The sequence below is a fragment of the Pleurodeles waltl genome, chromosome 8, assembly GCF_031143425.1.
Source record: "Pleurodeles waltl isolate 20211129_DDA chromosome 8, aPleWal1.hap1.20221129, whole genome shotgun sequence".
In the NCBI taxonomy this organism is placed as follows: domain Eukaryota; kingdom Metazoa; phylum Chordata; class Amphibia; order Caudata; family Salamandridae; genus Pleurodeles; species Pleurodeles waltl.
In genome coordinates this window covers 755,379,868-755,396,230 of record NC_090447.1, presented here as the reverse complement: position 1 = coordinate 755,396,230, position 16,363 = coordinate 755,379,868, and positions in this window count along the sequence as shown.

Sequence of the window (16,363 nt, the reverse complement as noted above, 5' to 3'; positions counted from 1 at the left end):
CCGGTGAAACCATGGCTACATGTGTACCATCATTGGCTCCCATCATTAGGATGTATGCCAAACCATAGAACTCAGCCTTCACAAGTGCAAAATCCTCATGTTAACGAAACCGGATGTAGATGTCTAGGTGTTTCAACATTGCCAAGAGTATATCAAGACCAGACTGAACATGGGCTGCAACATCCCAATAGATAGGGCCACTGTATTTTGAAAGGGCCTGTAGGAGGCCAATGTCATAAATAAGAGGGGTTACCACGGTCTGTACTTGAGGTCTTAAAGATTGCTTTTTATTTTTAGAGAGTTCTGCAGATACAAATATTTAATTTATTAATGTTCTTTCTTTATTATTCTTTTCTTTTTCTCTCTAGGTTGTTTCTTCTGTCTTCTGGATTGCCTTGGATTGGAGCTGGCGGCCCTGGAACAAGCTCCTGACCGATGTGCCTGCCTCGGGAGGAAGAGATAGAAACCGGGTATTAGGTAACTGGTTTTATATTATGGGATAGGGTGGGGTCACCCAGGAAGGTTTGAGTGGAGGACGTGAGGTAGGAATCACTCCAAGTGAGTCGCATGTGAGTTTCATAAATCAGTTTTTTATGGGGGTGGCCTTCCTTCACCACCTGTCCCACAGCGTATCTAGGAACTTTTCCCCCCTCGGGGTTCTCTTCCCCACCCCTCGTGTCCCCTAAGTCCAATAGGAGCTATTTTGCTCAGATAAGCCCATACCTTGTGGAGCCACATTCCTCCAGAAACAGGGCATGGTACTCTCTAGGAGGGCTCCTCTCTACGTTGCTCCTTGTGCATCTCTGCCTCTGGTCCCGCGTCTCCCTCTGTCCTCGCCTCCTCTCATGGCTCCTCTCTGTCATCACTTCTCCCACCTCTTCTCTGTCCTCGTTCCTCTCCGCGTCTTCTTCCTCTTCTCTGTCCTCTTCTCCTTTGAAGTCCTGACCCCGGAAGTACTCTGCTTCAGTCGGATCTCCTTCCGTCAAAGTGCCCCCGGGACACTTCTCCGTGAAACCATCTGAGTGTAAGCCGGCAACGATCGCTGTTGGGATTAAACCTGTAACGGGGTACCTGTTACATAACTCCCCCTCCCAGGATGGCCAATCAGGCCATAACGATCCGGGAGTCCGGGACAGATAGACAGCAGTGACCAGCATCTTCCCTGAACGATGGGTTGCTGAAAGGAAAAGGGTCCTGGAATTTGTTTCTTTGTGTCGGAATAGCCAGGTTAAAGGAGCGTGATCAGTAAGGATGGAAAAATGACATCCTAACAGGTAATATTGAAGGGCCTCCACTGCCCATTTTATTGCCAAGCATTCCTTCTCTATGGTTGGACACTTCTGTTCACGAGGCAACAGTTTACGACTAATGTAAACCACGGGGTGCGGTTCATTGCAGTCATCAGGTTGCAGTAATACTGCACCTAACCCTTGATCAGAAGTGTCTGCCTGGAGCAAAAGGGTTTGGTAAAATCCAGACAACATAACACCTGGTGGGTTCATAGACTCTGTCACAGAGTTTCAAAACTAGCTGTTTGTTGGGCCGTTAGGACGAGAATGCGATTAGGGTTTTTTCCCTTACAACAAGTTGGTCAATGGGGTAGCCTTCTCCTCAAAGTGGGGTATAAATCCCTGGTAATGTCTAACCAATCCTAAAAATGAGTGTATTTATTTTTTTGTAGTGGGGTAGGGGATGTCTTGTATTGCTTGTATTTTGGCTACCTGAGGGCAGATGGTACCCTGTCCAAAATCATATCCTAAGTACTGTATGGAACCCTGTGCTAGCTTACGTTTGCTGGGATTCACTGTGAGATTTGCTCCCCTAAGTGATTCCATTACCCTGTCCAAGTGTAACAGATGGGTATCCCAAGATAGACTGAATATGACAATGTCATCGAGATATGCGGCGGCGTGGTCTTTATGTTTTAGGAGGAGTTAATCTATGAGTCTTTGGAAGGTGGCAGGGGCTCCTTGTAATCCAAACGGCATTACCTTGAATTGATACAGACCCGAGGGCATAGAGAAGGCTGTTTTGCATTTATCTCCTTGGGATAGGGGTGTTTGCCAATATCCCTTTGTGAGGTCTGGGTGGACATATACTTTGCTGCCCTCAGTTATTCTATCACTTCATCTACCCTAGGTATGGGGTAAGTATCAAAGGTCGAAATATAGTTTAACTGTCGGAAGACTATGCAGAACCAGAGGCTATTGTCCGGTTCCAGTACCAAGACAATGGGAGAACACCAAGGACTGGTGAAAGGCTCGATAATATTGTTATCTGGCATTTTGATTACTTCTTCCTCCACATTTTTTCTCCAGGCCTCTGGAATATGATAGGGTTTCGGACAGACATATTTTCCTTGTTCCGTATGAATGTGGTTTTGGGCTAGGGATGTTCGCCCCGGTCTGTTGGAAAATACATAATGAAAGTGATTGATCATGGATATTACTTGTTCCTTTTGGCCTTGGGTAAGATCCTTATTTAAGGCGGGAATAGGTTCCTCCTTTCCGTTGTCTATTGGGGGAAACTGAATATTCAGAGCCTGAGTGTTAGTAATGAAGGACATTGGGGGTCAGTGTTTCCTGGGGCTTTTCTGGGTCTTTCTACTCTTTTAACAAATTAATATGAGATATCTGTTCATGTTTTTTAAGATGTGGTACTGCCACTTTATAGGTAACTGGGGTAAATTTTCCTGTTATCAAAAAAAGGTCCTTGCCATTTCACTAACAGCTTATTTTCAGAGGAGGGGAGTAAAATGAGTACTTTACTCCCGATCTGAAGATCCCTTAGTTTACTATTCTGATGGTAATATTTATTCTGTTTCTTTTAGTGTTCTCCATCTGTTCATGTACTTCAGCCCATAGGGAATGCAAAGTGACTTTAAGGTTTTGTTCATACTCTAGGAGGTCCCTCCCTTCATCCTCCTCCTCCTCCTCCACTCTTCTGCTGCCATGTCCAGTAGACTTCTGGGAAGTCTGCCAAAGACTAGTTAAAAAGGGCAGTATCCGGTGGAGGATTGTACATGACTCCGAATAGCATAAAGGACTGGTGGTAACTTCTTACCCTAATCTCTACCTGCCTCCGAAATGTTTTCTTTAGTAGTGAATCAAAGATGTGGTTATATCTTTCCACTAGTCCATCTGTTTGAGGATGATAAACTGATGTCCTCAATTGATTAATACCTAATAGTTTAGAAATCTGTTTCATTAGCTTGGACATAAAGAGGGTTCCTTGGTCTGTCAACAGTTCTTTGGGAAAACCTACTCTTGCAAAGAACTCAACCATTGATTGGGCCACCATTCTGGTGGTCATGGAAAGGAACGGCCTCAGCATATCTAGTGGCATAGTCCAGTAATACCAAAATGTACCGAAACCCTCTGGAGGATGTTACTAAAGGTCCTACCATGTCCATCCCAACACTGGTAAATGGGACATCAGTGATTGGTAAGGGATCTAGGGGTGGTCTGAGCTATTGTGGGGGATTGTTGAGTTGACATCTGGTGCAAGAGACACAAAACTTTCAGATGTCAGAGAAGACACAGGGCCAATAGAAACGGTTTAGTAGATAGGCTTCTGTTTATTCTCAACCATAGTGTCCTCTGCCGCATTGACTTTGTGCCAAGTGTAATGCCTGTGATCTAAAGGGGCTGGATACCAGCAGTTGGGTTTTTGTTCGATCTTGAGTTTTCACATTTCTATAAAGTACACCCTTTTTAACAGAAAAGAAGATTCCTGCCTTATCCAGTATTTCTGGAATAACCTGTTCCCAGGCGTTTTTAAGGGTGGGATCTTCTTTCTGACAGGTACGAATGTTCCCTGCATTGCTAGTCTCGGATGATACTGTGGGAGAGAAGTAAACAATATGAGATATGGCTCCTTCATAATACTGTTTGCTATTCTCTTTTTTTCTACGAGTAAGCTTCACCCTTTTCCTTACCTTGCTCTATAGCCTCCTTATTGAAAGTTCCCTCTAACAAGCAGTTTTTTCTTGGTCGATGACCTTATCCAACAATAATAACAAAATCTGTGTAATCGGTACCTATCATGAGGTCCTCTATTAAGCCTGGTATCCCTCCCACATTAAGGCCCTCATTACAACCTTGGTGGGCGGCTTCAGCCGCCCACCAAGGTTGGACCGCCGGGCGCCCACCAATGTGGCCGCACTCCCGCCGCGGCCATTATGAGATCCCCGCTGGGCCGGCGGGCGGAGATCTGGGATCTCAGTCACAACACAGGAGCCGGCTCCAAATGGAGCCGGCGGTGTTGCGGCTGTGCGACGGGTGCAGTTGCACCTGTCGCGCTTTTCACTGTCTGCTATGCAGACAGTGAAAAGCTGCATGGGCCGTGGCAGGGGGCCCCCAGGGGCCCCGCGACTCCCCCTTCCGCCAGCCTTTTTATGGCGGTTCTTACCGCCATGAAAAGGCGGGTGGGAGGGGGACTCGTAATCCCCTGCTTGCAGCGCTGCCCTGGAGGATTACTTCAGCCGGGACAAAAGTGGCGGAAAACCGCTGTGGTCGTAATCTCCCATGGAAGCACCGCCAGCCTGTTGGCGGTGCTCGCCAGGGTTGTAATGACCCCCTGAGTGCTTCTATGCAACCTCTCCATTCAAGGGTTACTTGCGCAAGGGAATACACTTGGGTTTCTCCATGTACACAGGTTATGGCCATTTTCTGGTTGTGTTTCCATTGCTCGGTGCTACTCTTGCAGCTTTGATAACGGATTGGCGACACCCTGAATCTATCAGTACCTGAGTGGGTTGTCCATTGACTTTCAAACTAATGATGTATTTAGCAGGCACACCTTCTGTGGACAGAACCCTCCATTTTGTGAACCCAATCTCCATAGGTTCAGGACTCTCAACCCGTCAGGGACAATTAAAGTTAAAGCACTGAGGTTGGGCTCCTATCTCTCTTACCCCTGGTCTGGTGAGCCTAGTAGTGTCCAAGAATTCCCTTGGAGATGCTTTTCCCACAGATGGTTTTCCCGCTGGATTGAGGGCCCTGTTGTTTTGAGGAGGATAGCTTTTAAAGTCCATGGTTCTATGATAGGCACTGGCTAACTGAATAGCGTCGGTGGTAGATACATTAGGGTGCTGTCTTGTCCATTGTCTAGTGGTACTGGGTAGAGCCTCCAAATATTGTTCTTTTGTATTATTTCCTCTTTAGTGGATCCCTCAGGTTTTAACCATCTTAATCCCAGATCTTTAACTCAGAAAAATAAGGCCCTAGTGTTATCTTGGTTACCCCTTATCTCCCATAGACGTTTTACCCTGTAGTGTTCACTATTGTATCCCAATCTTTCGAGTATAGCCTTTTTGATCTCGTCATATGGGGTAGTCCCACCCGGGTTGGCTGCCTGATATGCGGTTTGCAATTAGCCTGTCAATAAAGGGGCAATGTACTGACCCCAATGTTCCTTGGGCCAGGTAGCAGAGAGGGCAACCCTCTCAAAGTTAGTAAAGAAAGAGTCAGGGTCTTCTCCCGGCACATATTTCTGTAGGACCAACCTAGGAACATTCAGGTGTACCTTGGAGCTTGTAATAGTCTCAGTTAGCTTTTGTATAGCTGTTTCATAAACTTATTGGTTATTAGCTGTTATTGTTGCCTGACTCTTCAACGCTGCCTGCAACTGTTCCCGATCCTTTTCTGCATTTTTTACTTGTTGTTCGAATATTAACTGCTAACTGGCGCATCATGTCTGCCATACTGGTATCGGCATCCATTTTTCCAGCTGGTAACGACCTTTTATAGAAAAAGGCCAATTATATCCCACTTCTGACACCACTGTGTCATAAATAAGTGAGGTTACCACCATCTGTACTTGAGGTCTTAAAGATTGCTTTTTATTATTTAGAGAGTTCTGGAGATACAAATATTTAATTTACTAATGTTCTTTCTTTATTATTCTTTTCTTTATCTCTCTAAGTTGTTTCTTCAGTCCTCCGGATTGCCTTGGATTGGAACTGGTGGCCTCAGATCAAGCTCCTGATTTATGTGCCTCGGGAGGAAGAGATAGAAACCAGGTATTAGGTAACTGTTTTTATATTATGGGATACAGTGGGGTCACCAGGGAAGGTGTGAGTGAAAGACGTGAGGTAGGGATCACTCCAAGTGAGTCACACATGAGTTTCATGCATCAGTGGTTTATGGCAATGGCCTTCCTTCACCACCTGTCCCACAGCATATCTAGGAATTTATCCCCCCTCGGGGTTCTCCTCCCCTTGTGTCCCCTAAGTCCAATAGGAACTATTTTGCTCAGATAAGTCCGTACCTTGTGAAGCCAAGTTCCTCCAGGAACATGGCGTGGTGTTCTCGAGGTGGGCTCCTCTCTGTGTTGTTCCTTGTCTGTCTCTGCCTCTGGTCCTGCGTCTCCCTCTGTCCTCGCCTCCTCTTACGGCTCCTATCTTTCGTCACTCCTCTCCGCGTCTTCTTCCTCTTCTCCATCCTCGTTCCTCACCGCGTCTTCTTCCTCTTCTCCATTGAAGTCATGACCCTGGAAGTACTCTGCTTCCGTCGGATCTCCTTCCATCAAAGTGCCCCTGGGGCACTTCTCCGCGAAACCGGCTGAGTGTAAACTGGCACGGTCGCTGTCGGGGTTAACCCTGTAATGGGGTACCTGTTACAGGGCCCTGTGGTGAGGAAGTGTAACACTGCCATGACTTGAGTGATGGGTGCTATGCTATTTGGATGACCAATAGCATCAGATCTGGCTCCAACTGACAAAAAAGATGCGCAATTGTATGCATATCCAAGCGATAGATCTGAATGATATGTCTATACTCCAATACCTGAAAATCTGCCAGTGGAGGGTACATAGGCGGTTGTTGGACTTTTCCCCTCCCAGGGTAACTATGTGGGACAAAGTAGTGTATAGCCGTCATTCAATGTGCCCCTTGCAAGATACACAATACATGTCATTTACGAACAGTGACATGGCATGTGAGTAGCAGAGGACATGATGCAGAGTACACATAACCACTCACAATCACCCGTAAGTGACATGTTTCCCCCTTGCTTTTCCACGTATGTGTACACATCATCTATCTGGACAGCAACAATATGTACATGTAACTTGCCACTCGGACTGTGATTCAATGCCCCAAATCCTAATTTGTCCGAGTGGGAGGTGGTGGGGGTTGTGTCCCTAATTATGATGTCACATGGGCTTGACATTATACCAATATGATTAAAAAATCGAATGACCTACATGACAGGACAAGGCCAGCACTCATGAATTGCCGAAACAACATATTCGGAATTGTGACGTATCAAAAATTGCAATTATTAGCACTGTATGCCTCCAAAATGGCAGGCACCTGACCTACTACACTGGACATTAGGAACCACCCACGACCGCCAGTGTAGGTCTTCGTGGTGGTAGGCAGATGCTGCCTCAGCGGACACAGCCTTCGGATAACATTCTGCCTGTGGCAGTCTTGGGCCAATGGCTGTGTCTGTCAGCAGTGATGGTCGCGTACGTGGCGGATGTGACTGCCATCTTCTGCTGAATCCCTCACTTGATTCCTGGCACTGCTGTCAGCAAGACCTCCACTACCTGAGCTACTGTGTACCACCTCTGGGAGTAATCATGCCACGTCCAACAAGTGATAGGGCCCCTGCCTTCTCACCGGAGGAGTTGGAGATGCTCATAAAGGAGATCCTAACCCTGTATGGACAGCTCTATGGTGCACCAGAGGAGCAGGTAAGTGTCCCATGTGCACACTTTTCTCAATACTTCGACATATCTTACCTTTAGATAGCCTAGAGTTTGTCCCAGTTTGTCTGATTGTGCAGTCAAAGCCCTTTAGGTGCTTTCAGTGTGCCTCAATGTGTGACTCAATGGGCATGTTTCTGTGCCAAGTGACAGGTACTGAGTCCTGAGACAAGGTGGTGAGTGTGTATTGAGTGTACCCTGGTCCAACATGTTTTGGAGGCACATGACTAGGTGAGGTGTCATAACAGTTATCCCCAGGAAACTCTTGCCAGAAGATGTTATCAATGAGTGGTCACATGTGATTGCATGACAGCAGGAGGGGTGAATGCATCTTGCATGTGTCGCTTGTTTGTAAGCTGAGCTTTGTCTATGCTGACACAGTACTCTCAGGCCACATCGGGCCTTGTTGGACTGTTGTTCGGAAGCCATGTAATGACTCACAATGCTCCTCAGCTCTGCACATAGGTACCACATGACAATTGGCTGTAGGCTACATAATTTACTGTTATGCATGTAAGTGTTGGATAAAGTGTTTCATGTTGGTATGTCTACTCAGCCTGCAGAGATCGGGGCATGTCTATTGTTTCTCACAGTAGCAGTCAAAACGTGAATGAGTAGGGATTCCCTTTTGCTATGCAAGTGTGACACTGCGCCCAAGCAGAGTATCACTGTACAGCATGTTATGATGCCAAATCATGACTCTGTGCCAATATGCAGCTTCATGAGCCTCTGTCCACTAATTACAATGGAAATGGTATTGGGACAGTTGGTGATCTTTGACTGATGTTCTCTTATCACCTTGACAATGTGTGTTACATAGCCTTGACATCTCCCTTGATCCCACAGCCTTGTTGTCACTTTCACCCTGCTCAAATATATCCTGTGCAGGGTCCTTGCATTTTGGTCATTGCATTAGTGCAGTGTGTTGATCACTGATGAGCCATGATATCTGACTCTGTTGTTTGGGCATACAGTGGGACATGTTCAATGCAAGCCCATGTTTTTTCAGAAGATACTCTAGGTTTAGGGGATACACAGGTGTGGAAGTATGTATTGTGATGTTAATGAGACGCTAAGACACCCAACCCCTGAAGTTAAATGTGCCTGCATCTGTCTCTGCACATGTCCACACATGGACAGGCTTGACTCTTTGTGTGCCCAACATGTCACTCCCTTCATTGTGAGCCAAGTGCGATATGGCAGTTTGTAGGATGGCTGTGGTCTCTAGGGATTTATGCAGTGTGTGATATTCTAAGCTACTGGAGGATTGAGTGCATCCTTGGTTTAGGGGTTTACCATTCAGTTTCCACTTTGGATGATGTGTTCCATAGTGTTTCTGATCAATCTCAGGTTTCTAACTTATGTACCATAAAAGGTACTATTGGCCTACCCAGTCAACTGCAGGGCCAGAGCTGAGTGGTGTGTAGAGCAGCCTATTGATGACTGTATGTAGTGATGTCCCTATGTCCAATGACTGCTATGTGCCACAGGTGGGCAGGATGGTCAAGACAGGATGTTTTTAGCTTGGCACACTGAGATGCATGTGACTCAGCCAGTTTATACGGGACATGTGGACATAATTTCCTATTCTGTCTTTTGCTTCCATGTAGGTCAATGGCCATCAGAAGAAGGGGATATGGAGAGCCATCGCCAAGAAGGTAAAGACCCTGTGGTCCACAGCCGGCGGAGCACCCACTTACGGAAGAGGTGGGAAGACCTGAGAGGCTGGGCCTGGAAGATCACATAGGCCAAGCTGGAGATGTCCTCCCAGTATGGGAGGGATGCCCATCTGACAATGCCCCCACTAATGGCCTACATTTTGGCAGTGGCCTACCCAGCCACAAGGGGGTGAGCACACAGCAAATTCCTGCTTGATCCTTTGCCAGGTGATTGAGTGTGGGCCTGACTGCTCCCCCTGACAATGGGAGATGTGTCATGGGTCACTGATCATTTCTGGGCTAATTTGTGTAGATGGACCATGTGTTTCCAACTGGTGTGCACTGCTTTTTGGACCTGGGACCTAAGACATAATTGTGGGGAATCCTCAGTCAATTTGCTCAGCAGGGAGCACATGTGGATGTGTTTCTTCCACATATATTCAGTATAACCTCTTCTGGTGGGGTGTTAGTTTTCATCAACAGATCACTTCTCCCAAATGTTACAGTCCAAAGGTAAGTAGGATCTAGTTCACTGTACTTTGCCATGTGTCTGGGGAAATGTGTAGGTTGACATTTGCCACCCAGGAGCAAGTTTTCTTATGTGTATGATCGGTGATGGTGACTCCCTGCAGTCTGTGATGCGTAGGTATCCATCATACATGTGAAATTTCTTACATGGCTAATTGTTGGCAACTGTAGCAAACTACTTTCCCTTGGTAAGTGTGGAATGTGCATTGTCATGAGTGATATGTCATCACTGTAGCCATCCTTCCTTGTGCCTGCATTTCTACATGCGGTCCATTCCCCTTAGGATTTCTATCTATACACTTGTTTCAGGCATTTGCTAGCCCAGTGGATGGGATGGGATGATGTCTGGAGTCTCTTACATGTATGTGCATGGAGTACTGTTGTTGTAATGGTACATCTACAATGGTTGTCCATTTCATGTGGAGCCACAGAAAGGAGTGTCTCACCATCATATGTCACCTGACAGATGCATTCATGCCTCATAGTATGACATTAGTCATTTAAACTGCAGTAGCTGCGAGGGACATGGCAGGTAGGGCCAGAGTGGGGATGGACTTTATGTTCATATGTACCCTTGATATGGAATCATGTTGGGAGGTGCACTGTACCTGTGTAACAATAGAGCATTGTGCCCTGACTGTTGGGATGCATCATGGATTGACTTACAAAGATGTTTTCATCACATGTGTTTGGGGTCAGGGATTCTTCCATAGATAGATGCCACGATCTTGCTTCCCATTGGACAACAAATTGGGGTCCTTCTGTTAGTGATTGCAAAGTCTGTGTCTCTCCTTCCTGCATGGTCCGGTTGTCTACTACAAACACACTCAGATGATGTCATTCTGATGGGTGTCAGACAATGGTGGTGGCTATCCTGGGCCTTACAGATTCATTGATGTGCATATTTTGGAGACCACTCTCTCCATGAGATTTAGGACCAGAATTTGTTGTTTTTCCTTGCAATGCCACATGTTAGGCACATCTGAGTGAGCTTGCTGCTATCTCCTTGATTCACTGTGGGCAGGTGTCACTTGTGGAGCTGTACATTGTTGTGATGTGTCCATAGTGACATCAATATTTCCATGTCTGCTACTCCAGGCATAGCACATTTGTACCAATGATGTTTGCAATTCCTTAGCAACGTCTGTTATTGTTGGTACAATACATCAGTGGAAATTTTATGTGTGCATAGTCTTGTGTCTGTGTAATTGGTAGGGTACCTTACAATGGGATCCAATTTTTGGCTACTGGTTCACTGGGGTCTGCTACATGTGGCACAGGATTGATGGTGGAGTGGTTACCTATGTGTGGTATGATTAGTGTGGGTGCTAGACTTCAGCCATGCTACTGTAGTTTCCTGAGAGCCTGAATTTCTCAAGTGTTACTTTTGTAATCCAAGATGGCATGCATTGTTTTCTATTGGCACATGATTGTGCCATTTAGCTTGCACTTTGTGTGGGGACTACTTGACATGATAGTATGGATTGTCTCTCAGAGTTTTGAGTGAAGTGTTTTCATGTCCGTGTTGTGACCCTATTCCTCTTTCTTTTGGCAGCATCAACACAAGCAGGCAAAGGAGATGGGGACAAGCCAAGTGGGGAAGCATCTGGCCATGGGACCTCACGTCAAGACACCACTGACACATAGGGACCCAGTGGCCCGGAGGGCAAGGGAGTGCCATGGGGGAGACTGCATCAACATCCTCGGATTCCTCCTCCAGTGGTCACTCCCTAGTGGTGCTGGACCCATCAGGGATCCCTCCCCAGCACCCCCATTCTATCACCACCCAGCTGGCCTTGACAGCTCACCCAAGAGGGTGGGCATCTCCTTTGCCACAGGCACCTCCGCCCCAGTCCCCGGTAGCCTTGCTGCCCTCAGTGGGGTGGCTATTGACCTCCTGAGGTCAATCTCTGTGGTTAGTCCGCCATAGTGAATGCCACCCAGGGGCTAGCAGCCCAAGACAAGGAAACCAACATGTTCCTGGAGGTAATTTACTGTGCAATGGCTGGCCTATAGAGATCTTTTCAGGCTCTGGCCTCCACACTAACAGCAGCCAGTCACCGCATGTCTTCCATTCCCCCTCCACCTTCCTCATCCCCGACCTAGCCAAAGCACACAGACTCTCATGCATCCACCTCAACAGACAGAGGTAGCACACACATACACTGGCACCACAAGACACAACAGCACACACATAAACAACATCCACCACAGACACAGCAACAGTCAAGACTTGCCCTGACATCCCCACAACCCCAGCAACACACACATGACATCTGGCATACCTACAGTCACCACATCCACCCCAGTCACCACACCCGCAGACACCACAACCACAGACACAACTACATGCACCATTTCCAGTGTACCTGCAGTCACCACCCCAACAGACAATGGCACCAACCCACCAGGGCATCCCCCAGCACCTCCAACCCCTCAGCCCAAGACACATAAACACACTCACTCACCCACCCAACAGTCACCCACCACACACAAGCATACCTCCAACACCCACCCACCTAAGACATCCACTACTACATGGCAGACACCACTCCCTCAACCTCCAAATCCCAACCCCCTTCTGATGACCATTCCATGTGTCAAAGAAACTTTTCCTGTACGAGCTTGACCTTACCGCTTTTCGCGCTCTGTACCACACCCAAAAGTACCACAACCCTTTCCAAAGCCATCCCTTTCACCTCGAAGGCCTCCCCTGCCCCCCTGCAAACACCAATGCCCCTCCCCCACCAAGAAAAAGCCCACCCCATCCCACGAAAGATCCCTCCTCCCAAGCCCAAATCCAGCCCCCCATCCCTACTCCTGCTCACCCCCCTGGATAATCCCTACAGTGCCCACCTGCCCCCTAGATGCCCCTGCATGTGGAGGATACAAGGCAGTCAGGAGTCAAGTAAGGACCCAACACTGTGACATTTGTGCACTCTGAATGGACTGGCCTGCGGCCTTGGACTTATGCACTGATCATTTATTGAAACAAACCATTAAGTGGTTTATTGGGTACACCTTTGTCCTGCAATTCCTGTCCTAGTTTCTGTTGTTCCTGAGTGACTTTGATTGTCTGCTTGTAGGTGTGTGTGTTTGTGCCTGTTTGCTGTTGCATGTGGTGTTGTTTGCAGTATGTGAGTTTGTTTGCAGTGCTGTTGTCCCCTAAGAGAAGGACTTCTGTTGTGTGATTGATATGTGTAGGTAGAAACCATGTTGGCGTCATGGCATTGTGTAGTGTTTGTCATAGTAAGTATTTATTTTTGTGTTGTGCCATGTGGACATGTATGGTGTTGGAATTGTCCCCTGAAATGGCTATTGTATACATGTGATGTGCATCATCTTGAGTTTTGTCAGTGCAGACATGGAGTGTGTTCAGTTGTGCTAGGTTGCTTTACAGTTGAGTGTGCATGTATCCTTTTATGGATATGTCCCATGCTGCTGGTTCATGTAGGGGTATGTCCCATGGAATGGGAGTTGTGTGTCCTTTGTTGACTTGCCCTTCCACCATTGTGTAGCTGTGCATGACAATTGCTTTTGTTAGTGCTTGTCCCTGAGATCCATGTAGGGCCATTTCCTGTGTGCATGTGGTTGGAGGGCCCCATTCAGCATGCTATGTGTCCCAGTGCAGCCTCCTTCCATGTATGGTCTTGATGCTCCCATCCCAGCTGTGCTGGTTTTGTTGTTGCGGTGCGCTTTGTCTATTTTGTCCATTTGTCTCTCTGTGCATTGTGCATGCCATAGTGCTTCCATCGTAGTGATATGTGTGTAATGTGTGTGTCCATTGCAGGGTTGTTTCATGGTGATGTCGTATGTGTTCCATGGCACCTCGATGAATATGGTTTGTATGTGTGGACAATCCCTGGCCAGTGTTGGGTGTGAATGTGTGTATGTAATTTGTATATGTGCAGTAGTTGTATTGTTGTTGCTGTGTGTGAGAATGTTGTGTGACCTTCAGTGTCCCTGTGCCTGAGCTGTGTGGCCATGTGTAATTGTGTAGTGTTCCTGTGTAGTATGTGTGTGCTGGCCGAAATGTGCGTATTGTGTGTGTGTCTGTGTTGATGTATGTCAGTGAGTTTGTGTTGTATGAAACGTGCAGCTGCTGCCCATGGTGTACCCCCATGATGTGTTTGTCGGTGCAGCATGCTGTTTTGAAAGGGCTAATGTTACAGCTAGGTGTGTGTACTTGCAGTTGCGGCCTTCCATGATGACGTTGGTTTTGTTGTCTTTTGGCGAGCAGGAGCAGCGGCATGATGTTTTTGAAGGGCTCCATTGCGGCTCTGGACGTGTGTAGCTGTCTGCAGGTTAATGTCTCCCTTTATTGTGTCCGTTCCCGCCAGCTTGTACGTGGTGGTCAGACCACCACGGTCACATTGGGGATTTGCATCCTCGTAATGGGGCTGGCAGAAACATGGGCTACGCCAGCCTGTTTGTGCTTCCTGGTGACTGTGGTGGTATGTGCTGCCAGGCGGTGGCAGCGGACCGCTGGCAGTCTTCTGTTTTTACAACTGCCAAACTCGTAATATGGCTGTCCACCCCACCATGCCGTTGATGGTCAGACCACCACCAACATGGAAGTTTTCAGACTGCTAAACTCGGAAAGTGACCTTCTTCCTCGCAGCAACCTCCCCAAAGCTCTTCCCTTTGAGTACCACTCCAAAATTCTAATGATTTGGATTGCGAAGCTGAGCTGCAGGGAAAGGGAAAGGGGCGTCTAGGGGTTTTGTTTCTGAGGAACAGTATTCTGACATCCTATCAACAAAACTATTCAATCAAAACTGTCCACTTTTAGCTACTTTTCATAAAAGAAATGACTGGACTAATCAAGTTAATCTCTATTCCCAGATCAGCAGATCCTCATACACACTATAGCCACACATGTATTGAAAAATATCCTCCATTCATATCCTGCTGCCATACCTCCTGAGCTATCTTTTTTTTCTAACAGTGGAGACCTTCAAGGCTTACCCCTAGTAGAAAAAACACTTCCTCTTCCCTACCTTAATTTCTCTCATCCCCCCCAACCACTATACTCTACCCCATGCACTCGCCCCCCCCCCCATAAATGTACCACCTGCTTAGAGATGGTGGTAAATATGATTAATAGAAGTGGAAAAAACCCTAGGAATTGTATATTCCATTTGATTTTACAGGCACAAATTGGCCACACATGTAAGTTCCCCATTTCACAGGGTCAAACTCTCAGTTGTATGGCACTGAGGTAAGTTTGCTTCATGTTAAAGGTAAAATTGCATACAATTTTACCATGCAGTAATATTGTCCAAATACAGTCCAGTATGAAATCTATCAGTACTGTGAGAATTAATATTGATAAAGTGTAAATTTAGTATTAGCCATATGGATTTTGACTGCTGTGGTCTTATTGAATGAATATCTAGGAACATTAGCTAAAAAGAAGGGTGAGTACACAGGACCATACCAACAGTTGTGTTTGCAGTCATTCACTATGGCCTGATTTAGAGTTTGGTGGATGGGTTACACCTTCACAACAGTGACAAATAACCCGTCCACCAAAAGATTAATCCCATTATTTCCTCTGGGATTTATGTTTCAGGGGAAAGTATATCTGTCACCTTTGAGATGGAGAAACTGCCAGCAAAATCAAAATCAGGCCCTATGTCTTCATTACTTTAACAATATGCACTCCTGGTAAGGCGATAAGGGCCATTTTGTCCAGCAGTGGCGTAATAAAGGCCTGCAGCCTCCGTGGTGTGAGGGGGTGGGGGCTGAGCTCCAAGGAGTCCCTACAGCACCATACACTGTGCATGGGTGGCACACCCCTGACTGGGCCCATGGGGGTAGGGGGCCCCCTACAGGTACTTTGCAGCAACAGTGGTATACCGAAACTTAAGGGGACCCCCTGCAAAGAACCTGTAGGGGGCCCCCTTAAGTTTCGGTACAACACTGTTCTCCAGGGATAGTAAAGTCTATATAGTGGACAGGCTTCTGAATATGACACATCCATATCACTTGGACCTGGAGGTTCTTCCAATCATCAATGGCCCAAAAACAAGAGACAGTGTACTACAACCCTGTTGAAAGTGGAATCTAGAGTTTCATTAGGAAATACCGATTGGCACTTTCCTATTCTCCATTGGCAATGTTTCTGTGCGGAAAAGGGAGGCACCGAAAAGCGACTCCTGTCCCTGCAGATTATGACCCAGCATGCGGCCCAAAATGAAGCAGCATCATTAAGAACTGACTTAGTCATTCACAGCATTTTACCACTGAAGAATTTCAGTCCTCCTGTAAGACAATGGAGGGCCCCGTGGAGAGCAGATGTAGTCTAGTCTCTCCACTGGAGCTTTCAGGAGGGGAAGTGAGAACATGGGCCGACAGGATTGGTGGGGGATATGTGGGGGAGGGATTAGGCGGAGGTTTATATGGGGGTTTAGGGGAGAGACTGGCCTCTTCCACGCCAGCGCATCGCGTGGTTGGAAGTT